Source organism: Varanus komodoensis, unplaced genomic scaffold (assembly GCF_004798865.1).
Source record: "Varanus komodoensis strain SLA01 unplaced genomic scaffold, ASM479886v1 scaffold24, whole genome shotgun sequence".
Taxonomy (NCBI): Eukaryota; Metazoa; Chordata; class Lepidosauria; order Squamata; family Varanidae; genus Varanus; species Varanus komodoensis.
Genome location: NW_025335641.1, coordinates 4479419 through 4495100, shown reverse-complemented (window position 1 = coordinate 4495100; position 15682 = coordinate 4479419). Strand labels below are relative to the sequence as shown.

The following is a 15682-nucleotide window of genomic DNA, read 5'->3' as shown; positions in this document are numbered from 1 at the left end:
AAGAAAACAATGCATTTTCCAGATATATTAATGTCATACAACAATATATATGCTGGAAGGACATAGAAATGCACAAAGAAAAGGGAAAAAGAAAGAAAGAGAAAATGCAAGGGGAAAAAGCAGACATTATTAGACTGCAGGTGCTGAGCAGATATGAAGAGTGAAAGCTGCCAGGTAAGCAGCCTGTCTTTTCCATAGGTCTTTCAAGATAGGGGTACTGATGAATGCGTAGAAACGGCGGTAAATGAAGGTGCAAATGAACGGTAGCTGGGTAGCTCATGGGCGATCTGCTCTCCCGTGAACCTGCCCATCTGTTGCGATGGTAGTCAGGAGCACCACGGGAGGCGTGCTTGGCAGTGACAAGAGACTGCCCTTTAGGTATGGCAGCACTCATTCTGGCTGTCTCGCTCCCTTTTTAGGAAGCCGTATTTATTGTGCTGCACTCTTAGTAGGTGATCTTCTAATGCAGTTGGCCTGATTGTTTTTAAGGTTTTTATTGCCCACCGTTTAATTGCATTGAAATGTGTATTTTTTTAGTCTCATGAACCATTTTGAGGGCTACCAAGTGGTATATAAATATTATTCTGAGCAATAAAATATAGGAGTGTAGCACTGCCCATTGAATATGAGTAATTGCCAGGGGATGGCAGACAATGTGTGAACAGATCCAACATTTTGTCCATTGCCTAAAGAATACACATAGCCACCATGTATATTTTCTATATTGCCTAGCCAATATGCATAATCTCCAAGTGAAGATGTACTCTGACCAGTACATGCTACCTATTGATATTATTTACTTGAACGTGCTGTTACTCACTTGTAATCTGACATCTACCTGAAGACTTTGTGTGTTGCCTGGCTGTGTTGCCAGGCTGGGCACATTCTTCATGAGAGTGTGCGCTGTGTGGAGCTTAAACACATTGTCTACTGAATTCACATTAACCATGCTGTGTCTGTATTGCCTGTTATTTCAGAGGCTTGCTGGTGATACTTTCCTCTGCATCTGTGCAATCCAAACATTAAGAAAAATTCCAAACACTAAGGAAACCTTATGACTTTGTTCTCCCTTAGGCCATCTTGTGATGCTGCATAATCTTCTCCATAATAACCATGTTCCATGCTATAACCACCCACTGCCAATTTAATTGGACAGAGTGCAGTTCTATATGTAAGAGTCTGCCATTCAGCTGCCCTCATTTTAGAAATATGTGAGAACTGGCAAATTCCTGAATAATCTTAAGTATAGCTGAAAGCTAGCAAATTCCTGAATGTTCTTCAAGTGTGGCTGGGTGGTAACAAGTAGAGCTTTGCGAAGAGGCGATATGGCAGGAGAGACGTATGCGGTTCATCTCATGCAGTGCTAGAAAGATAATTCGGTGGCTGCAAAATGAGGTTTTGCCCTGAGACACTATCTTACCTGGTTTCAAAAGGGAGGCTTTATATTCTGGAGCTCAAACTACCCTTCTGTTTTTTTGCTTAAGTACTTGGACACACTACTTTTCTTTTAGTCTCATTTGTTTGCTTCCTGGGAAATGAATATTCTCATGCCCACTTTGGTAGCCATTTTATGAATACAATGAATTACACCCCCCACCCCACCCCACATATTTTGTGGCATATTTTGTGAGAGTGCCCATGAGCCCCTATCAAAATTCCAAATGTAATCAGCAATCCAAAATGTTGGGGATCCCTGTGTTAGGAGTTCTTTAATATTTCTCAAGGGTCAACTGAACGTTATAATAGATGTAAACAGAGTATCTAGTAGTCCACCTGGCTGATATGGTTGGCACATCTGTTGGTGCCCAAGTTGCATTATGGAATAGGGAGACAGCCCAGGCAGTTGACATGATCACACCTAAGACCCCTTACCCTTTCACCAAGTTCAGTGGTGCTCCCCATAAAGGACAAGGTCCACAGTTTGGGGGTGTTCTTGGATCTAAAACTCTCAGTTCAGTCTCAGGTGGATTCGGTGGCCAGAAGCACCTTCCTCCAGTGGTGTCTAATTTACCAGTTATGGCCATATCTTGACAGACAAAGCCTAGCCAGAGTTATGCATGTCCTGGTAATATCCTGATTGGATTATGGTAATGTGCTCTACATGGGGCTGCCTTTGAAGATGGTCCGGAAACTCCAACTGGTTCAAACTAGGTCTGCACAATTGTTGACAAGAATAGTCCATGAGCCCATATCAAACAAGTTCTATACCAACTTCACTGATTATCAGTGGGAGTCCAGGCCCAATTTAAAGTCCTTGTACTTACATATATGAGTAAAGCCATAAATGGCTTGGGTCCCAGGTACCTAAAGGATTGTCTGCTCCCATATGTCCCTATCTGTCTATTAAGACTGAGCCAAGAGGTCCTTCTAAGGGAGCCATCCCATAGGGAAGTGAGGGGGATGCTGGCTAGAAGAAGGGCCTTCTTGGTAGTTGCACCCCACCTCTGCAATAGGCTCCCTGCTGTTAGTATTTTGGCACCAGGCTTACTTTTTCTCTGGTTTTTTTTAACAGAGAATTTAACAGAGTCTCCTCTAGCACCACAATTCAAAGGCCTCAATCCTTTGGCGCTCAGCCTTCCTTATGCTCCAGCTTTCACAGCCATACATTGCAACTGGGAAAACCATAGCCTTGACTATACAGACTTTTGTTGGCAGGGTGATGTCTCTGCTTTTTAGTATGCTATCTAGATTTGCCATAGCTTTTCTCCCCAGGAGCAGGCGTCTTTTAATTTCTTGGCTGCAGTCCCCATCTGCGGTGATCTTGGAGCCCAAGAAAATAAAATCTGTCACTACTTCCATTTCTTCCCCATCTATTTGCCAGGAAGTGATAGGACCGGATGCCATGATCTTAGTTTTCATCTGCTTATCTGAGATTGCTGATATTTCTCCCAGCAATCTTAATTCCAGCTTGTGATTCATCTAGCCCTGCCTTTCCCATGATGTGCTCACACTCACTAGGGGCCCACATATTCCTTCTTTGGAATTGTCACTTCTCTTCACCATTATAATCTGCTGTTTCACCTGCTTCTCAGTCTAGTCCAGGCAATGGAGGAGTGAGGAGGAGGAGCAGTAGATGCTACTGCCTTCTTCTTCTCTGCTTGTCAAGCAAAGCAATGATAGCAACAGTGAGAAAGAGGATGGAAGCAAGACTGGCTGGTGACCATGGTGGTGCGAAGGTAGCCTCTCTGAAGGAAGGAGGCCCAGGGAAGGCCTCTACTTTCTAATATGTGAATTTGCATGCAATATTGCTGAACACCCACAGAGCTACAGTGTTTGGATTAATTCTTCAATGGTATAAAAAGAAAAAGAGAAAAATATGTGGAATGGTAATTTTGAGAGGATGAGAACTACAAGAAAATAGTGATGAAATCCAAAGTAGCTGCTGGAGGTTGCCCAAGAGCAGATCAAATAGCTTGTGATGCTGATTCTGCAAGCTTCTCAAGAATGCCTGTCAAGACAAAACTGTGAACAGATCTGAGCTTTCTAGAACACTTTGGGTCAAACACGGATATCTGAGAAAGAAAGCTGTAATGGAGAGATGCTTTTGTTCCTGAAGGCAAATAGTTCCCATGTCTTTGACATAGGGGTGGGGTGGGGAATGCTAGATATTCCAAATGATCATATCTCATAAAGGCTCAGATAGCAATTGCTATGGACATCTATCTGCTGGTGAAATTCCAGAGTCAAGACTGAGCCACTTTCAGAAGTTAATTAAGAGTTTTGAGGGCAGGAGGTTAACACACAAGAACCATTTTTAACATGGTCTGATTTTTGTTGGCAAAAGTTCTGATGTAAGGGTACAATCCTATGGGTTATGCCTTTGATGTTCATAAGTCCCCAGACATGGAGATTTGTGTTCATCCTATGCAGAGCGAGAGAAGCACTTGAAACAATCTTCATCTCCCCATCTCCCTGTCCTGTGTTTTGCTGGATTGGCTCTTCTGGTGAAAAAAGTCACATATGACCAGGACTGTGTCAATATGCTTTGCTGTCTGAAGAAAGTTTGTCCCTGCCCCATTCCACCAATATTTTGGCCATCTAGTGAAAGTGTTTCAGAGAAGGAGGGAAGAAGGCTGGAGAAACCTCAGGAGAAATCCTGTCCTGGCATCTTCAGTCTCTTCCGCATCCTGCTTCATGAAACATCTCTTTTTATCCCCTTGTAAGGCTGTGTTTCTTATCTCAGAGAGGCAGCCAAGATAGTGCTTTTCCATGCTTGCTCTGAGAGACCAGGGAACGGGGATGGGGAAAGGAGCGCCATTTCTTAGCTTCAGAATTGAGGTAGAAAATCTAAAATACCTTATGAACCCTCAGTTGCTGTCTAGAGGCCACGATGGGGTTGCTTTCTCCCTGACTGGAGGTGTAGTATGTGATATACCTGATTGAGCTTGGGTTTGGCTGCATATTTCAGCCAAATATTCCCTCACCTTGGCCCTGAGCTATAGACTTGGCTGCTTAGAAAGTTATCTAAACAATGAGAAAACTTTTGCCAGGCTGTATCTCAGTATCAGGAGCAATATTTGAGGCAAATGGGGTGGATGCCTCTCTCCAGGCCACTTGTAGGGATGGCTCTGCCATTAGGCAGAATGGGAAGCTTAGCTAAGGTAGTAGATGATGGTGGTTTGGAAAAGTGGCAGCATCCCTTTGATTGTTCCATATTCCATGATGCTGTCCCATCACAAGTGTTGAAATGGGATTCATCTGCCAGTCTGGTCAGTTTCAGTAGGCAGCATGGGGCAGGGATGATCTTGTCTTTCGCCTCCAGCAACAAAATGTATTGGATCAACCCTGGACCATATGTGATTATTCACATGGTTACAAGATATTAAAAAGCTGTTAAAATAGAAGTTTCTTCTTCTGCCCCTGGAAAGCTATTTTTCTAGCTAGTCTAGCTGTTTTATGGGGTCTTAGGAAAAGTGCTATATGAGCATCATGTTTGCATTTATTTAAATCCATTTATTTTTAAATACAGAGAAATAACACCAAAGAATGTGTCCAACCCACTCCCATTTCCCTAAAATTACTTATTCTCAGTAGTAACCCTATTTGTTTGTCAGCAACTACCATCAGCTCTACAACACAAAGAGTATCATCTTAGAGCGAAAAGAAAGCTGGGCTTCACTTCCTTTATTTATGCAATGAAGACCTGCAAGAAAGCAGGGAAGATCATGTTGCACAGAGAAGAAAATGTACTTATTTCCAGTACATTTTAATAGGCTGTGGAGCACACAGTGACTTAAAAGAAAGAAAGAAAAAGCACATAAGTTCTGGCACATAAATCACACCATTCTCTTCCTGTGGAAGAGGAAATAAAATCTCTTTCATGGACAGCTGAAACCTTTCACATTCTGAGCTTTTCATGGCAAGAGCAGGAGCAGTCAACAACAAGGATGTTAACATGTCTGGAATCTTTCCCATTTACACCTTCACCTCCCATCCCATGAAATGCAGCCAAGAACAGCATCTTCTCAGGTAACATGAGAACTCGACTCAAGGTCTTGAATGGAATTCTCACTAGATCGGGTGTACCTCTTGGCTAGGCCTTGGGGTCAAGTACTGCAAGCTGTAATAATAAAGCCTGGTTAAGTACGGTTACCCTGACCTGTGGCTGTTGTCATCATAAATTTCGGAATGGGCTAAAAATACTGAAAGGATGATGTGTGGCTTTCTTGGTTGGTTTTCATGCAAGTAAATTGACTGGAACATAACTTAACAAACATAACTTAACAAATCCCGATGCAACAGCGATGTTCTTGTACGGGGTTCTGCTGTGTATGTGGAACTCTCTGACAATGTTGTGTTCAAATTCAACTGTGTTGTTAGGGTCTCGAGCCAGACACATCATGGTCTGCGTCTGGGACGGGCTAGTAACATACCACAGACTGCGTACATTCAGGCCTCAATGGGCTCAGCAAGTGTAGCATCAGCCCTAGTGATTTCAGGTAGCATAAAGCCCCTTGTAGAAATGTCATAGATGTTAGAGAAAAATAGATAGTAATCTTAGAATACTTCTCAACTCTGGCATAATGCATCATTTCACTTAGTTTGAAATGTATTTTGTAAAATACTTGCTGTCTAAACAGCTTGCCTAATGGTCATTGTGTGGACAGGGAAAATTTTTGTTCAGGATCTTATAAAATATCAGGATAAAGAATGAAAAATGAGTTACATTCACTCTCATGTTAAGCTTGAATCAATTCAACTGACTTTTCTTCTCTGCCATTTCACCCTGTTCTCTCTAGCTAGCTTTTTTCCTCTTAACTCAGCCTTTGCTAACAATGCCCAGTGTTTGTGAACATCATTAGAACTTTGTTCACCTGTTGCATTCCTGACTCAGGAAGATAAAAGAAACACTTGAAACATGCTTAGCAGAAGGAACTGGTTAAACTAGTCTCGCTAATATTGTATAAATATTATGCTAAGATGAACAGGCAGTGGAATTTTTGGGACCTTCAAAACAGTTATTTTGGGGATCAGAGAAGAGTTCTCAGATATGACCTTGGTCAAGCATTTTGTTTGAACCTTAGTGCTTGGAATAAATTGCTAAGTTGTAGATGATAAACACTTTTTAAAAAATGGCTTGAGAACATAAGCCATACTGGATCAGACTGAAGGTCCATCTAGTCCAGGGCTCCATGCACATGGTGGCAAACCAACTGCCCACAAGATTCCTCAAGCAGGATGGCTGCAAGACCTCCTTCTGCCCAAGTTCCTCAGTAACTGGCATATGCAGGCATGCCACCTCTAGTAGTGGACGTAGGACTCGGCCAGCAAAGCTAGTAACCACTGGTAGCCTCCTCCATGAATCTGCCTGATTGCTTTTTAAAGACATCCAAATTTGTGGCCCATGGCAGTGAATTCCACAGTTTAACAATAATTTGTATGAAGAATTTATTCTTTTTATCTGTCCTAAATGTCCCATCAAACAACTTAAGGGGATGACCCTGAGTTTGAGCCTCTGGGAAATGGAGAAAAATGTCTCCATCTGTACTTTCTTCACACCATGCATGATTTTAAGCACCCCTATCATGTCTCCTCTTACTTGTCTTTTTTTAAGCTAAACAGTCCCAGTTGTAGCTGCTTCTCACAGGGGAGCTGCTCCAACCCCTTGATCATTTTGTTGCTCTTCTCTGTGCTTTTTCCAGCTCAATAATACCCCCTTTTTAGGTGAGATAAACTAGGATTGTAGTCATAAGTGTAGCCATATCAAAGATTTGTATAATGGGAGCAAGATTTTGGCAGTTCTGCTTTCTATTGCATTCCTAATTCTGCCTAGCATAGACTTTGCCCATGTCACAGCAGCTGTGCACTGGACTGCCATACTCATCGGCCCTGCCCACCAAGGGATCTCACGATCTCTTTTTTGCTCTGTCACTGCCAGCTCAGATACCATTAGCCTACACTGGAAGCAGGGATTTTCTGCCCCAGTGTGCGTTACTTTATCCTTCTTACACTGAACTAATTTTCTTATTGTATTGGTCTCTGTATTCATTTTATGCAAAGCAATAAATCAGATTACATTGGTTTGAATTAGAATCTTTCTTCTAATTCAAAGACAATTTTCAAAGAGAATTGTCAAAACAAATTCAAAAAAACCTTTTCTAAATAACTAATAAGATTTATAGTGATGTATAAGAAAGTAAAATGAGTGATGTGGTAGAAACTGCTAGAATAAATACCAAACTGCAGTAAGCAAATCTTAACATATAAGGAAAAGTCCATCCTCCTAGCTAACTGCAGAATGTGTGGTCTCCCAAGCCAACAAATACGTTTCTCAGGTTTGGTTTGCTCCTCATGGTATTTAAAAGTGCAGCTGGCCAGGAGCTGATCATGCTTGTAAAGATACGACAGATGACTAATGCCAGCTTGACGGCATTACCAGCCACTAATTCAGGATGGGGATATGCACAATACCATGTTTTTATCTAATTGCTCTAGCTCATCCTGGGCAGCTACTTCTGTTCTTAAAATAGCAATCATCTCACCAAGGGAAAGTGCTGTGCATTAAAATTTCCAAAAATAGATATGATTGTAGCAGGGTTGATTTCTGGAAGTACGTGAGCTTTAGGCCATTTTCTGGCTCATGCATTTAAATTTTAGAAAGGCCTGTGGAATGTATGGACCACAAAAGTGGCTGGGGTTGCCCTAACAATATGCCAAGCAACAGCCATTAACATTGTGTCATTACCTTATTAAAATGAAAAGACCATTTGTAATCTAAGCCAGGGAGAAAAACAGGTTTAAATATTCTGTTTACAGAATCATTCTGAATCCATTTACTTTGGGTGTTTAGTCTCTTGTTGTTGTTGTTGTTGTGTATTTCATCATTAGTTTACATGGAACTTTGAGGTTGGGGAAGAAAGCTAAAGGAAGAGATGAGAACTCTTTTCTGACAGCCCTTGAGGGTTTTCCTGTTGCCTTGACAGATGATTCTGTCAACACACTCATTGATATCTGGAATGGAGAAATGGCTTGATGCTCCTGAGTATCCTCTCCCAGGGATTTCAGCCAAACGACTGTCCTTCTGTTGCAGGGTGTTGCAACAGGGCAGTGATACAAGTAAGACTTCGTTAAGAGAAACATTTGTGAAAACTGCTGAATGGGTCCAATCAAACACAGGCTAGAGCTCATTTGAAAGCCGACTGTGTGGCAGTGGGGGTCACACAGAACTTTTACTTCGTTGCATCTGCTCAGAGTCATCCCACAGAGCTTTTCTGTTTGATCTGAGGCCTACAGAGCAATGGCTTACCTGAAAAAGAGGTGGCTCACACAATAACCTTCTAGGACCACTTTGACAGATGTTTTACAAATAAAATCAATCATATTCATTCAGATTTGGTTGCCCTAGTTGACATATACAGGATAGATGTAACCTTGACTTCTGCTTTTCCCCTTAAAATGGATACTTTTCACATTGTAGAGTGAAAGGATGTGAACAAGATGCTACCCTTGAGTGCTGGACCCTTGTTCCATCTGGCATATAAAAACAGCTGGAGGGGACTGGCTGAGTGGATAAGAGTGGCGATAAAGCTTCTTCATGGCAAGGTGTGATTCTGACTTGCCTAATGGAGATTGAGCTAAGACCTTTGTTTTAAAAAGCCTCCTTGAATATCACTGTGTTGGATAATTCGCACTGAGTCCCCCAATATTCCTTTAATGCACAAGAAGGTGCAACATATGGTGGCTTCTCAGCTCCAAGGATTTCTGGAAAAGACAGTGTAGGTCCATTTCAATCTGGCTTCTAGCCTGGTTATGAAGCAGCTTGCTTTGGTCACCTGGGTGACTTTTCTGTGGACAAGGTATGTGCGTCCCTGTTAGTTTTGCGTTCAGTAGCTTTTGATAGTGTTGACTGTGGTATTCTAGTGAGGTGGCTATTTGAAATGTGACTGGAAGGCACTGTTCTATAGTGGCTCTGGTCCTCCTTGGAAAGGGAGTCCCAGAAGTAGTGCTGGGAGATTCCTGCTGAGTGCTCTGGCCTTTGCCTTGAGGAATCCCTCGAGGTTTCATCTTTTCATGCTATGTATCATACACTGGAAGACATTGTGACGGTCTTGAAGTTTGGTCCCACAGATATGCTGATGACACCTAACTCTTTCTCTCCTTTGTATCTAAATTCAAGAAAGCTGCTCTGATTCTACATTGGTGCTTATGTCAGTGATGGACTGGTTGAGGGAAAACAAATGGAAACTTAATCCAGAAAAGACAGAGTTTCATGGGGTCAGTTGAAAGGCAGGTTCGACTTGTGTGGAATTCTCTTTGATGACTCAGGCTCACAGTTTAGGTTTTCACCTGGGCTCAGCACTAAGCCTGGATGGCTAGATCTCAGTGGTGGCCAGGAGTGTGTTTGCTCAGCTGAGGCTAGTGTGCCCACTCCATGCATTCCGAGAGACACCTGATTTGGTTAAAGTCACACATGCCTTGGTTACATCCCCTTTGGACTTGCAATGTGACATCTGTGGGGCTGCCTTTGAAAACTGTCAGAACCTTCAGCTGAACCAGAATGATATGAGCAAACTGTTGCCCAGGCTGGTTATATGAAACACATGACTTCCTTGTTACAACGGATTCATTGACTACCAGTCTGTTTCCAGACAGAATTCAAAGTACTGTTTATGACTTTAAAAAACCCTATATGGCTTGAGACCAAGGTTCTGGTTCCTTCTGCAGAGAGTGCCTTCGCTCCTACAGATCTGCCTAGTTCTTAAGATCTTCTGGAGAGGCCCTTCTTTTGAGACTATTGTTTTTAGAGGTACATTTGGTGGCAACCTGGGAGAAGGCCTTTTTTTAGTGGTGGCTTCTGAGGTGAGGAGCATCCTTCCAAGGGAGGATAGGTTTGTTCTTTTCTGCTGTCCTCTTAAAAGGCAAAAATTGCTTTACTCAAAAAAGACATTGTAAGTGAGACTGTTGGATTAGGTGCTGTTCTTATTTTTTTCTCTATAATTCTTATATTTGTACTGTATTTTAATGTATTGTTATATTTGATTTTAATTGTGCCTGTAAACCATCTTGGGTATCACTTTTTGGTAGAAAAGCGGGGTTCAAATCAAATAAAGAAGGGAGAGAAAAGCAAGTGAATATGTTCATTTTAATGCAGTTATGTATATTTGGAAGGACTACAAGTTAAGCTGAACCCTTCATGAAGCAGGTAACTGTAAAATAAAATATCTCAATTTTTCAGATCTCTCCAATATGTTTCTCTCTAGAAAACAGTATCCTTAATGGGGCTTAAAAGAAAGATAGAAGAACTCTGTAGGTGTGCTAGAAGGTAGTTCTAGGCATAATGGGCTGAGAACTAGAAGAAGGAAGAAAATGTGAAGCAACTGAGGGTAGTCCTGGTTCAACAGATATTATAGGTAGGGGTGCAACAGAAAACCAGTGTCAGAAAATAGTTGGAGGCAAAGCTATGGGGAGCTTTAAAGGCAATGACAAGCCGTCAATGGAAGGCATGCTCACTCTATTTATTTATTTAAAACATTTCTATGCTGCCCCAGTCGCAAAAAGCCTCGGGGTGGTTTACAAATCAAATTTGGACTATTTAAGGATAGGTGACATATGTCCTGAGCAATGAGAGAGTGACATCTCGGATATACAGTTATTGTACATGCTTATAAGGCTGCTCCTCCCAGGCAGTGTCATCCATACATAAAGTTAGGCATTCGTAGGCCTGCACAATCAAAGTACAAATGTGCCAGAATCATAAAGTAGGGAATACCTTCTGTTGGTAGGACAGCGCTGTCGCCGTGTTTCTGTAAACCCATGTGACTGTAACGGCATTAGCTCTTGCTAGGCAAAGGGAAACAGCAGTCATTTGCCCCCACAGTTTCATGGCGAACCACACCACTGAAATTTGGTGGCAGACTGCCTTTCCTCCCTTCACCTAGTGCAGCATCATTTGCTGTAGGACTGTGACCGCACTACATACTTCCCCAGATATTTTTAAAGAAAGAATAGGCAGTGGCCTTGACAGCTCAGGTGGAATGTGTATTGTGTATCCAAGTAGAAAGAATGAGAAGGCACTCTCCAATAATCTGTTCGACACCTTGCGACTGCTTGTGTTGGCTTCCTTTTACCCAAGCAATACCCTCTCTTGGTTTTACTGAATTCTAAAGTGTTGATTTTAGAGCTCGATCAGATCACAGCAATAAAGATAAACAACCATACAAAATCTAATAATTAGAAGGCGAAAAATAAGGCCATGTTCCCAAGTTTGGAAAACAAGAAAAATGTAAATCATTTTACTGGAAGGCAGAGGTTTTGTATGGGTCTTTCATACAAAGGGACTCATGTATTGGGATTATTTATGTGTTGGAAGAAATACTTTTGCAGTAAATGCAGGGTAAAAATGGGCTTTCAACCTATAAATATTTTTCTGTATTTCAGAATTCAGTGGTAACTTGTTTGTTTGATATGCTAAGAGTTTCTTGATGTTACAAGGCTGGAACCCATTTACTTCCAGCAGCTATTCTGCAGATATTAATTTGTCATTTCTTTTTTGAGATGGTGTGTTCTTTTCCAAAGTCCATGTATGTTTTTGTGCAAGCTATTTTGTGACTTTTGTGCTTGCCTACAACAAACCATTTCAAAGCAGAGATATTTATCAACATATGGTAAAGCAATTTTGCCTCCAAAATAATTCTGTCGCTAAATATGACAGGTGTCTCTTGGAAGGGAAAAATATTTTATCAGTTTTTATTTTCCATTTATTTGCCACCATTAACTGTTATCTTCAGTTACTGAGCTCCAGAACAATGCAGGCTCAACTTCCTATTTTATTTGGAATATAAATGCCTGCACAGACATTTATACTATAGAGACCTGTATGCAGCTTGCAACAGTCAGGATCATGCTTTGGACTCCACTGCCTTACTATGGTTATGTTCAAATATGACTTTAATTTATAATTTCTATATTGTGATGCTTGTTCCCCACATTTCTGCTCTGGCAAGGCAACTTACATAATCCTTCTCTTTGCTGAAGTATGTTTGAGGAGCAGGCACTATTAATTCTTGGTGTGCTTTTAACAAAATTGCTTTTTTCTTTTTATTATAATTTTGTATTATATATTTTAGTGTTGCTGATCACTTTGCATGCCATTTGATGTGAAAAGGTACGAGATCACTTTAATATTCCAGTTTGCAATGTTATTTAAAGTGTTGAACTGAAGATGTAGCGGATCCAGGTTTTAGTCCTCCCTCAGCTGTGAACCTCAATGGGCAACTTCGAGCCAGTCACTCTCTCCTAGCTTAACCTGACTATACCTGTTGTGAGGTTACAGTCGAGAGCAACACTATGTAAACTGCCATGAGTTCCTCACAAGAGGCAAAAATCTAGGATATAAATGCAGTGCAAATGATAAATAAACAAATTGTATTACATCACAAAATATTTACTATAAATAAATGAATTGTTATCTTAAAAGTGCAAATTACAAATTGTGTATCCTTACTTTGTTTAATTGTAAGGCTGTCCCGAGACTATTTGGCAGTGGATTGTATACAAAAGTTATAAATAAATATCAGTTGCATCCATTGTTATACTGTCGGACCATGTACAAGATGTAGCTTGTGAAACAGCTAAAGCAATTACTCGTGGAATAGGTTATAGAATGATTCCCACAAGATATGTGGAAGAAAAATCAGATCATTATGCAAGGCTGAAAGCAGGGTTTCTGCATCCAGCAATGAAGCAATTCTGTTGAACAGATCCTACAAAGACTAGCATAGACTGTAGAAAAGGGACTTCAACTGCAAGGTGGCTGCCTATGAGAAGGCACAGCCAGTTGAGGGGAACTACAATGGCACTTCCCTGCGCATATATCTAAAGGAGGGCTGAAGAACCCTTTTTGGCCCAAGTGTTGCTTCAGTGGCAAAGTGACACACAAAGTTGTTGCATAGGGGTGGAGAGTGCACCAGAGGGAAGGCCATGATCCACCCCCCCCAAAAAAAAATCTGTGAGCCAGAGAATCGCCACACATGGTCTACACAGATCAAACATCTGCACAGAGATCAAGGCTGTGTCTGATTTGCATTCTCAGGATTAAGGAAAGAAAGCTAGGACAGGACGCACGGTTCCAGGGTTGGTGCTCCCATGCCCTGTGTCCCAAAGTGGACCACCCCAGTTCTTGGAGACTCCTGGTCCTTGTGCTGTTCCTCTTTGCTGCTCAGTCTGTTCATTTCATCTGCCCTCTCTGAGCAAGAGAAAAGTGGCAGGAGCAAAAGTAATGGTGACCCTCAGAAGGAGTGGTAACCCGTCCTTTCCCCCTCAGGTGGTACACACTGAGTGCAGGCACAGAGGCGAGCGAAAGGGCTGTAGCGGCAACGGTGAAGAGGTGGGTGCCTAGGCTCAGGAAGAGGGCCCACTGGAAGCATCTTGACCAGAGGCCTCCTAAAACCTGGAGCGAGCCCTTGCTGTTTGATAGATAGGTTTATATTTATGCACAATTGTTTAAAAATAACTCTTGGAGACACAGTAGCCGATGCCATGTTTTCACAGGCATTTGCTGCCGCCTCTGATATTAGTAGCACTGACAAAGTCACTTTGAGAGGAATGAACCTAAACAGATATTCTGTTACATTTGCCATCTAAGGTTTGTGGTTGTCAAAGTTCTGCTGAGATGAAACGCTAGAGGAATTCTTTGCTTGATTCAGACTCCACCTGTTCGATGAAATGTCATGACTCAGACATCACCTCTTGTCGCTCTGTGCTTCAGTGCCTGTATTGCCCGCAGCCCAGTGGTGACGAATCTCAGCACCGGCGGCCAAATCCAGCCCACCCGAGGTCTCCGTCTGCCCCCCAGTGTTCCCTTGATGGCCATGTCCTGGGTCTCCCGACTGCCAATAATGTGGTGGTTTCCCAGCTTTTGAGAGATTCCTCTCCCACTCCCAATCTACAAGGTTGAAATGTTTCCTCTCAGGCTTAGTTACTGGCAGCAAGAACTTTAAGCTTTAATACATTGGCATTTTTGCCCCCGGCTGCCTCTGTTGTCAGCCCCAAATGGCCCTTAGGCTGGAAGAGAACTGTTGCCCAGTACACAGCACTGGATGGGCTGAGGGTATGACTCAGCTTCATGAGTTCATTGCGTATGTGTGCACCACAGTGCTGTAGAGGACGGTGTGCGAGGCCAAACATTCCTGTGGTCTGCCACATTCATAATCAAAGTTTCTGGGTTGTGCATCTCTGCATGGAGCTCTAATAACTTCAGCACAGTGAAGCAAAATGCTGGCCTGCAGCAGGCTTTTTCAATTGACTGGTTTTCAAATGGTTTATATTTTTAACTTGCATTTGCTTTCCTTTGGCATCTGGAAATGCTACCAAAGATCAGAGTTGAGCACTTGTAGGCCGAAATGCTCGGAAGGCCTCAGCTCACAGAACCTTTCACTATTGTAAGCACTGGCAATGGCTTATGGGGGTTCTGGCCAAAATCATTGGAGGGCTGCAAACTGGCCTAGATCCAGAGATCTAAAGTAAGGAGCTATACAGCAAGTCCTCTTTCAGATGGTTCACACATACCTATCTGGGAATTTTGTACATTCATTGAAACACATACCTATTCCCATCACATGTACAGATTTACATATACTTACACATGTATATTGATTCCTGTGCTTGTCCCGCCTCTTTAAGGAGGTAGCAGTAGTACAAGGATTCAGCAAAGTAACATACAGATATATGTATGTACACTTGCCATGTATCTCCTTGTATGTGCAGGAGCAATATGGAGCCCTGATGTATCACTGCACGGGTTTCCAAGCAGGCAACTGGTGGGCCTGTACTCAGATGGAGAGAGAGATGCCGGAACAGTTTGTGAGCCTAGTTGGCAAGTGCCGCTGCTGGAATCTTGGTTCTAACAGGTGAGTGCGTGAAACAGTGGTTAGCAGTGGGTGCTTCTAGATAAGGCTTTGATTGTAGAGCGGCACTGATTCTTCCACAGAATTTTATGGGGAAAAGCAAAGAAAGCCTTCTTACTTGGTAGCCCTCCCATGTTTTCCCACTGTTCCTTCAGTCTTTCTTGTCACAATTAATAAGGAAGAGAAAATGGAATAGCTGCCCAAAGACTTGAGTGGTAGTGCAGAAAGTGAGCCATCTGGAAGCATCCAATGTTTCTAGTATACCATCTCCAGCAGTCCCAAGAGGGTTTTACATAACCAAAGAAAGTAAATGTTGTGGAAACTAGAATAGATGGGTA

The 15682-nt window shown here is 42.2% G+C and overlaps 1 protein-coding gene across 9 annotated transcripts in view; it reads left to right on the top strand.

Annotated features, from left to right (window-relative positions):
- The window catches only part of DDAH1 (dimethylarginine dimethylaminohydrolase 1), a 156821-nt gene that overhangs the window by 34264 nt on the left and 106875 nt on the right, over positions 1 to 15682 (top strand). For 3 of the 9 annotated variants that reach the window (XM_044432462.1, XM_044432464.1, XM_044432460.1), the window contains exon 2: positions 15205 to 15347. The exons of 4 other annotated variants lie outside the window; for them this stretch is intronic. The gene's annotated coding sequence lies outside the window, so the exon portion shown is untranslated. Of the gene's footprint in view, positions 1 to 2835; positions 15348 to 15682 lie in introns of those variants that run through there. 2 more of the 9 variants (XM_044432463.1, XM_044432461.1) reach the window with 2 other exon arrangements.